Below are 10,081 nucleotides of genomic sequence, written 5' to 3'. Positions count from 1 at the left end.
GATGCTGCATTCATATTTTACTTTTCATTGTTATTGGTAATCTCTTAAATGAGGGAGGAAGATTTTTTTTCCCCAAACACTACTAGAGCTTCTTGCCTCTTCTCCAATAATTGTTTAGGTATCAAAAATTAGGTGTAATTCACAGTTTCTCCATACTGATCCCAAATTTTTGGAGTTTAGATGGAAGTGAAAGAAGTTTTGGGATTGTCCCGAATGGGCAACCATTTTTATCTGTTAAAAATTTGAGAAATTTATCAAAATTATCATGCATTTTATCTTTATTGTCACTCACCCTACCGTATCAATATTTATCATTCATCCAAGAAACATCTTGCCGTTAGTTTTTTTATTATATAGTAAGTTAAATTAGTTATAAATGTAAAGTAAACTTAATATCCCTAAGTTTTTTTTTGTTAGGTCAAGGTAAAATTAATAAGACAACAAGATTTTGAGGCTGAGATGAGAAGTATTTTAGGTATTTTAGTTTCTTATGAAAAAAATAAAGCACTCACACAATAGTAATATGGTGTTGTATAATTGAACTTGGTTAGTTCTACAAAGTAAAACAAAAAATCAGACTTGTACATAATTACAACTCTTAAACTTTTGAAACAATTGTCGTACCATATTATAATTACCACTAAAATTATTATTCTAGTTAAATCTAATTAATCACTATCAAAATTAAATTTATATTTAAAATGATCATTTATTCATAGGTAAATTGTTAAAATGGTTCGAAAGCTATTGAATGTTGTACCGTTCAAAAATTAAGGATACTTTAGCTATTCACTTTTAATTTTAATAACTATAGGAATATTCTATTACTATTTTGTTAAAAACTAATCAGAATGCTATTTTCTAAAGAGTCAAATAATTTTCAAGGCAATTATGGTATTTTAATAACTATACGTCTAAAATAAATAAATAATTAATTATTCGTCTATACGTTATACACAATTTTCCTCTTTTCCCTAATATTTTCAAACGGCTCTCTCCGTAAATTTGAATTTCCCGACCTTTTAATTCCAGTCGAGAGCCTTTAAATAAGCCCTCTCCTCTCTTCCTCAATTCAAATTTCTCTCCTCCTTCCGTCTGCTTCTCATTTCAAATTTCTCTCTTCTCCTTTCCTTTCGTCTATTCCTCACTTCCTCATTTCAAATTTCTCTCTCTGCTCCTTCCTTTCCTCTGTACGTCAATTCAAATCTCTCTTCCCATCTCCGCGAGATTATCATCATAGATGGAAGACGGCAGTCTGAAATGGTGGTGGAGGAGAACGATTCTGCTATTCCTCACCCTCTCTCTCTCTCTCTCTCTCTCTCTCTCTCTCTCTCTCTCTCTCTCTCTCTCTCTCTCTCTCTCTCTCTCTCTCTCTCAGTCTTGGGCTTAATTGATCGTTAGATTTGAAATTGGAATTTATTTTATGTTTATTCTTTATTTATCTTTTCTCCTCTCTTTCTTGTGATTTGGGTCAATATGGCTTCTCCACATTTGTAGGAATAATTCTTGGTCATTTAACGTTGATCATTTAACGGGGTCTTAGGGTTTCGTTCAATCTTCCTTAGATTTAATTTGTTTTCGATTTAAATTCGGAATTACTTGTGTTCTTGTCCATTCTAATTTGATATTCTATTATGGCTCTGTCTGCTGTTTCCCCAATTCTTTTTTCATTTCCATTTCACCTACAAAGTCTGCACTCCAAGATTCTTCATTGCAACAATGAAGAGATCGACGAGGATACCCTTATTGCTGAAGCCTCTCTCTGTCTTCGGTTTGATTTAACCCTGCCCCCCGCGCTTTATAATTCCTATATTCGTGATTGGGGTTTTAAACGTTTTGTATCATTGTTTCATCTCCTCGTTATTTTAGCCTCAAAAGGTAAATGTCATATATTTCATCTCCTCGTTACTTTGTAGTATCAAGATTTATTTAAGGCAAACTAAGATGTATTTGATAATTCCCTGTGCAGCGTTATTACCATTTCTTGCAGTTTCAAGAAAATTTAAAGCTCTACTCCACAATAACTCCCAGCTTTCCTCTCTGATAAAAATCGGAATTCTAAGTTGTTGGCATGACAATTGGCTTTCACTTTCAACTTGGTATTCTTCTATAACTTATTATTGATGTGGGTTTTTCTTTTTCAGTGACGATCAAGAAAGTCAGGCGTTAGCTGTTCTTTACTGAATCAGAAATGGAAGGGATGAAAGAAACATTCAATCATTTCAGTATTAGGTTGTAAAGTTTCTTGGTCTTATAATAGCATTCTTGTTGATCTGATCATCCCTCCCTAGGCTAGTATTGCTGGTGCAAATAGGATCTCCTATGAGTCTGACCAATTACTTTCTGTATATGTATCAAGGAATTATCCTTCTTAATGGAACCCATTGTAGTTTCTTCTATAACTCATCACTAATGTAGTTTTTTAGTGATAATCAGAAAAGAAATATGAAGAACTGTAGATGCTGTTCATTTCTCTACTGGGTTACTTCATAGTCCTTCGGTCTTCTAATCACACTGGTTGATTTGTTTGTCCCTACTAAGCACGTATTACTGTGGCTGAAATCCACCTGAGGATCATTTTTACCAAAGCCTTAAGAAAGATTATCTCTCCAATGGGCAGGTATTTTCTTGCAATATCTCCTTTTGCTGTTAGTATGATTTTATATAAATTAAGAAATAATGGCTTAAAATGATGTCATTTTGCAGTGTTAAAGACAATTAGATCTTGTTTCATCAGAGCCTCCATTAACTAATAGATCTTCAAATCTGAGCATATCCAGACAAGGTAGGTTTTGTAAAGGACAAGTATCATGTTAAAAGGTGTCAAGATCATAACATGCTCTTTGTTTCTTCACTCTCTTTAAGTCATCAAAAGAATATAGATTTTAGGAACAGGACTCTCTTTCTAGCTAGTTTATGAAATCTATTATGAAGAGTTGGGTAATAGCTTTTGTTCTGATGCATATAAGAAGTAACTTTTGCTTGCTGTGAATAGGGATTACTTTCCTAATTGTGAGCTTAAATTGCAATCATTATGTTGTTCTGTATCACTTTTAGTGAAAATAGGAACTCCTAACAATTAGTTTTTGTATATGTATCAAGGAAGCATCTAATATTATTGGAATCCATTTGCCATGCACAATAATTTATGTTGTCAGTGATTCAGTGTTAGTGAGTAACATTACAATCAGGATATACTAGAATGTTACATTTTTCATATGTTATCTCAATGTATCTTATGTATGTATTTTAAAAATGAATAGATTAATAGTATATATTACTGCTCTAGGAAATGAGTTTGTTGAGCATAAAATTGTAAATAATAAAATTAGATACTTTACTAGTATCAGTATGTTTTCATGATATATGGAAATATTTTATAATATCTTAGGCCTTTCTAGATTGTGAGCACTTCTACTTGGTGTATACTAGAACTAGGATCACACACATGTTTGCCTAAGACACAATTATTAAAATAGTAATTCATGATATGGGTATATTTAAAATATTCACAAATGTAACAATAGAAGATCCAAACCTAGAATAGGTTGAGATAAGATAAAGGAGAAGAGGAGAAGAGAGGATTTTGGTGAATGTATTTCTCATTGAATGATAAAGGGGCATTTGCCGTATAGGGACACGATTGCTGAGGTAGAGCGCCGGCAGAAACATGAATAGAATGAATCTCAGAGGAAAGGTACTCCCGAGCACTGTCAGACTGGAAGATCTTAATAGATTGACTGAACTGAGTACGAACTATAGAAGAGAAATCACGTTAGATCTGACATACCGAAGCTTAAATAAATTCTTTTGATGTTGATACCTAATACCTTATATGTTGATTTCTAAAAGTCAAATCTGCATCCTTATGTCCTGCTATTTTTCCTGTCATATTAGCTGTAAGTTATTTGAAATTATAATTTTATTTGCAAAAGTTTTGTTGTTCTAATATTCTATCTTGCACATCTTTTCATTCCATCAGATTTGCTTTATATATATTTCTTGGAAGAACTGTAGATGCTGTTCATTTCTCTACTAGCTTTTCCATATTATGATATAGGTTTGAATATTTTTTACCTTGATTTTGCCATATCTTCGGGCTTTATTTCATGATCTCTTTTGGTCCTCGCATGTTGGTGGTGCTAATTGCTAAATCTATTCCATATTGTTTATTTATAATCTCTAGATGATCCAAATTCTTGAGTTTTAATTGTATCCATGGATTATTAGTGTAAGCTTACCTCCATTGCTATGTTATTTATATCCTAGCTATTTATCAAATGGTTCAGATTATTTACAGAACCTTAAATAGATTCTTTTGATGTTGATACCTAATACCTCACATATTGATTTCTAAAAGTCAACCGCATCCTTATGTCCTGCTATTTTTTTCTGCCGTATTAGCTGTAAGTTATTTGAAATTATAATTTTATTTGCAAAAGTTTTATTGTTCTGATATTTTATTTAGCACATCTTTTCATTCCATCAGATCTGCTTTATCAATATTTCTTGTAAGTTATGTAGTAAAGTTTCTTGCTTCTAAACAATACGCTTTATCTGATTTTTGGCCTAATTTAAGCAACAATTATTTAAAACCACTCATCAATCCTTTTTTTACTAGATGATGCTCCTATTATGTGTATAATTATTCCAATATCTATAGCTTCATCTTAGTCTTAAATTGGATCTCATATGCTATTGTCTTTTCATTTTAAAATTTTACTAAACTTTTTCGATTGGACCACATTTTTTTTCATTTATATTACTCGTATCGTAATATGGGAATATGGGATTGTTCTTCACCTCTTCTCCTATGTATGATGAAAAGTAATATTTTTCTATCTTCTAGAGTCTCTAAACTATTTCCATTCTTAGATCTTGAATTCGATAGGTTGCTAGTTTATGTGTGCACGTGCAATATTGTTTCTTTGTGCACAAATTTGTAAATGCATGAGCTTGCAAGTGCCAGTAAATTCTTTGTATGTATGTGTACTTTTCTTCGACTTGAGCAAAAGCAAGATTCAGTGCTTGTTTGCAGACATAGTCCTATTTATTCATTGTTGTGTGAGATCATGCTTGCATACATGCAAATTATTTAGTTAATGCACCTGCTAGTTCATGTGTGCATTAGCTTATGGTTGAGTGTGCAAGTTCCTCTACATGACGGCCTATCTGTGACTACACAAGGTTTATTCATTTGCGTGCCACGTAGTAAGCAAGTGCACGATTTTATTGCATGAGCATTCTTATACATGTGCAAACATGTGCATGAGCCTATTGTCCCACTGAATGTAAAAAAATGTGCAAAATGTTCTTTCATGTTGCCGTATGCATGTGTGAGCCAAATAATTTCAATATTGTGCTTGTGGCTGTCTTTTTCATGTTTGAGGTATTCATAGTGGTCTTGGTACACAATGTTTGTTGGTAACTTGATAGTGGTTGTGGTGTTAGTTATGGTGACGATAGTTGTTTGTTCCTATTGCTTTGGTGTTTGTGTTGTTGTTTATTGTTAAATAGTTGTTTATTCCTATTTCTTTGGTGTTCGTGGTGTTGATTATTGTTATTTGTTCATATATTGATAATAATAATAGTTATCTTTTCACTGGTGGTTGATGTGCTTGTCATTGTTATTGGTGCGCATATTTGATGATGATAGTTGTGTGATTTTGTATTTATAGTTATAATCTTTTTGTTGTTGCACGTGTTATCGCCATACTAATTATGGTGGTGATGTTGTGGTCATGTTTGTCGTTGTTGTTGTTATTGTGGTGGTGATGGTATGTGACAATGACTGTGGTCGTATGGTATTATATTTATAGTTAGTTATATATTTTGTTTTGTTGGTGTTATGCTATTTATTATGTTTGTCATTGTTACTGTTGTGCATGTTGATTGTGATGGTTGTGGTGTGGTTTTATCTTTCTTTTTTATGTTTGAGATTTTATGGTGGTATCAATAATAGTGGTTATTGGTGATGTTTGTTTTTCTAATTCTGATATTAGTGATTGTGGTGTGGGTTATGGTGATGACAGTTTTTTGTTGCTATTGTTTTGGTGTTTGTGGTGATGTTTATTATTATTTGTTTATCTGTAGATTATCTCACTGTTGGTTGATTCTGTTATCATTGTTCTTATTGTTTCTCTAATGACAGTGGTGCTTAAATGGTGGTGGTTGTTAGCAATTTGATGATGATATTGTTGGTCTTATAGATGTGCTAGTGGTGGTGATGATTTTAGTAATGGAAATATATAGTCTTTGGTTATGTTGATCATTGAGGATATAGTGATTTATATAGTTAGATATTTTTTGGTGATGTTTTTGTATTTGAGGATATTATTGTTACTTTTGCGGTTGTTGGTAGTGATGGCAAAAATTGATGATGAGGGTGTGTTAATTATGTTTCTTTTTTCTGTTCATGTTGGGGTATTGTGATAGTTTTGTCATTCTTAAATTTTCTTACATGTTGTTACTAATGTTGTCTCGTTGATATTCATGTAATGGTGGTTGAGGTGTTGTATTCAGATTGGTGATTTGTTTGCGGTGACATTGTTTTTTTTTTTTGATGTAGCCATAATGGTAACGATGCTAACTAATGTTACTATCTTTCACAACTATTTTTTTTTCATTATTGTAATGGGCTTGTGTTGTGTCATGCTGTGATGGCTTTTATTGTTGTAATAATGATGCCAGTGTTAGTAGTGATGATTGTTGCTAATGATGTTATTGTTGTTTTTATTGATTGACTGATATTGGTGATGATCTTAGTGGTAGATGTGTAGTCCTTTTGGTTTTGCTTATTTTATGGTGATATTGTGGTTTACGAGTTACTATGTGATTGTTGTTGATGGTGATGTTTCTAATTTTGGTGATGATATTATTATCTTTTTTTGTTAATGGTGTCAATAGTGGTTTTGGCTCTATGGTTGGTTGTTTTCTTAACTTCATAATGATAGAGATGATTGTAGTGGAAATAGTGAATTTTTGTTTCTAAATATTGCCCTATATGTTATGTCATCATTGGAGGTGTTGTTGTTTATTTGATGGTTGTGGTATTGGTGCCTTAGATAACAGTGGTACTACTAGTTATGGTAATTGCAATGACAATGAAATTGGTGGAAATGGTTATGGATCTTCAGTGTTGTTGATATCAAAAATTTGTTATGGACTTATGATCAGAATACTAGAGATGTGGTAGTGGTGTTTCTTCATGCTAACTCTTTACTATATAAATTAATTCTCATTGATATCTTGTAATGCTAAATGGTCTGTATTAATGATTTCATTTTTTTAATTACTGTTTCTTTGGGGGTGGCAACTGACAACCAATCAACAAAGCCAAGTTGTTAATATTGACAACAAGGAAAGACTTCATCACTCAAGCTGACTGGGTGGTAATCTAGAACTTCTGGCAGTGGTTTTATTATTCAAACTGCTATCTAATATGTTACTGTGCAGCAGTTGACTTGACTTCACCAGGTGAGATTGTCAAGTAATATAGTGCCTATCAACATCAGCAATGATTTTAGCAAGGCTGCCAAGATAAAAAAAAAAAGTTACAAACTTGCAGTGGGATGACCTCACCAATTAAGGCTGATTGAGACTTTGGGAGGTAATCTTAATTATTCTAGCAGTGGTTTTATTATTCAATTTTCTATTTAATATGTTCCTGCGCAGCAGTTGACTTCACCAGGTGAGATTGTCAAGTAATATAGTGCCTATCAACATCAGCAATGATTTTAGCAAAGCTGCCAAGAGAAAAATTTGCATAACTTGCAGGGGGATGACCTCACCAGTCAAGGCTGATTGAGACTTTGGGAGGTAATCTTAATATACTAGTGGTTTTATTATTGTATTAGCTTTCTTGTTGCTTACCATGTAGTAGATGACTTCATTTGGTAATATTGTCCATGTCATTTCTATCAACAGTAGGAGTGATGTAACCAAATAAATATGTAAATCCCAACAAGAGTCAATTTCAGTAGCAGGATATGACTTCACCTAATAAAGTTTGCCAAATACTTAATGGCTGTAAAAATCAGACATGGACTTCATCAAGCTAGTTTCTCAGGTAAAAAGTTTTCTTCCCTAAATGTGAATGTCAAGTAAGAATGTTCTCCGAAATAGCAGGGATGACTCACAAAACAAGGTTGATTGAGTGGTAAGGTATTACTTCCATGTAGTGCAGTGTATATGGACTGCAAAATTGACTTCACCAAGCAATATGTCAAGTAAGAGTCCTGTAAACAATAGTAAATAGCTTCACCAATCAAGGCTAATAACTAGGTATCCTTTAAAATTGGTTCTACTAGTTTTAAAATTTTAATATTTAATTTGTTTTGTTATATGTTGAATGTAGCACATGAAATTATCAGGCAGTGTCAAATTATTATTGAGACTATCAAGAGCAAATCGAGGACTTCACCAGGTAATTGTAAACTTCTGATTCGTCCATAGACTATTAAATGAGTTCACACTTGCATATATACTCACACATAAATGTACAATCATGCATAAGCTCGATAATCATTGATAAATCTCACATTAGATACGCTAATTGTTGTGGTGTTGTTATGCTGGTGATGGTGTTTGTGTTGGTGTTGAAAAATTGGTGATAGGTGGTTTGATGTGATGTGTTAATGGTAGTATGATGGATGTATTGTATAGATCGTTCTGATGTGAGAGTTGGTCTATGGTGGTGATGTTGTGGTCATGCTTGTTGTCGTTGTTGTTTTTTGTTGTTGTTGTGGTTGTATGTGATAGTGATTGTAGTGCTATTGTATTGTTTTTATAGTGTCAATAGTAGTGGTTGTTGGTGATGTTTGTTGTGATAATCCTGATGTTGGTTATGGTCACGATAGTTGTTTGTTGCTATTATTTTGGTGTTTGTTTGTTTGTTGCTATTATTGATAATAATAGTGGTTGATTCTGTTATCATTGTTTTTATTGTTGCTCTAGTGATGATGGTGCTTAAATGGTGGTGGTTGTTGATGTTATTTTTGTTGATGTGTTTAGTGGTGGTGATGGTTTTTGTAATGAAAATATATAATCTTTTGGCTATGTTGGTCATTGAGAATGTAGTGGTTTAAATTTAGGTGTTTTTCAGTGATGTTTTTGTATTCGATGATATTATTGTTACTTTTGCGGTGAAAAAAATAATGATGAGAGTGTAAAATATGTTTTTATTGTGATAGTTTTGTCATTTTTAATTTCTCTTATGTGTTATTATTGATGCTGTCATTCATGTAATGGTGGTTGATGTGTTGGTGATGAAAAATGATGATGATGGTGTTAATTATGCTTTCTTTTTTGCTTATTATATTTCTTTTGTGATGGTGTGGTTTCATTTTTTTAAGTTTTACCTATTATTTTGTTGTCGCCGCATGTGTTGTTATTATGTTGGTTATTATATTTGTCATTATTATTAGTTGTTTTGATGGTGTGGTTTTGTATTTGTAGTTATAATCTTTTTGTTGTCGTCATGCTAGTTATTGTTGTGTATGTTGATGATAATGGTTGTTATTACTTGTTGTGGCCGTTCTGGTAATGATATTAGTGGTGGTGTAGGCGTGTTTGGTGATGACAATCAACTGTGACTTTATTAGTAATTACAACTATTTTTTATCATTGTAAACAGTTATTTATTATTTTTATTGTTTTTCTTAATAATAACGGTTATTATATTTGTCATTATATTGTTATATGCATGTTGATAGTGGTGTGGTTTTGTTTTTTAAGTTGTACTTATTATTTTTATTGTCTGATGATGATAGTTGTGATGTGATTTTGTATTTGTAGTCTACAATCTTTTTGTTGTTGCATGTGTTGTCGTCGAGCCAGTTATTACTGTGCACGTTGATGATGATAATGGTCGTTCTGTTACGTGTTTGGTAATAAATATCAACTGTGACTTTATTGGTAATTATAACTATTTTTATCATTATAAATAGTGTTGTTTATTTGTCGTTTCTTAACGGTGATGGTTGTTGTGCGCAAGTGTTAAAGAGTGAGTGGTAGTGTTATGGGTTGATGATTATTATTTTTCTGATGCTGCTATTGGAATTGTGTTTGTTATTCTTCTTTC

The 10,081-nt window shown here is 32.3% G+C and overlaps 1 long non-coding RNA gene across 1 annotated transcript; it reads left to right on the top strand.

Moving 5' to 3' along the window:
* The first annotated feature begins 1,391 nt into the window (after nucleotides 1-1,391).
* LOC140786069 (uncharacterized) lies at nucleotides 1,392-2,473 on the top strand. The gene is made up of 2 exons (XR_012108543.1): nucleotides 1,392-1,878; nucleotides 2,145-2,473. It is a non-coding gene; the product is annotated as an uncharacterized lncRNA (long non-coding RNA).
* The last annotated feature ends 7,608 nt before the right edge of the window (nucleotides 2,474-10,081 follow it).

This window comes from Typha latifolia, chromosome 4 (genome assembly GCF_019914945.1).
Source record: "Typha latifolia isolate L0001 chromosome 4, TyphaL0001v2, whole genome shotgun sequence".
Classification (NCBI taxonomy): Eukaryota; Viridiplantae; Streptophyta; class Magnoliopsida; order Poales; family Typhaceae; genus Typha; species Typha latifolia.
Note: the sequence above shows the minus strand (reverse complement) of the source record. Positions and strands in the feature narration are given on the sequence as shown.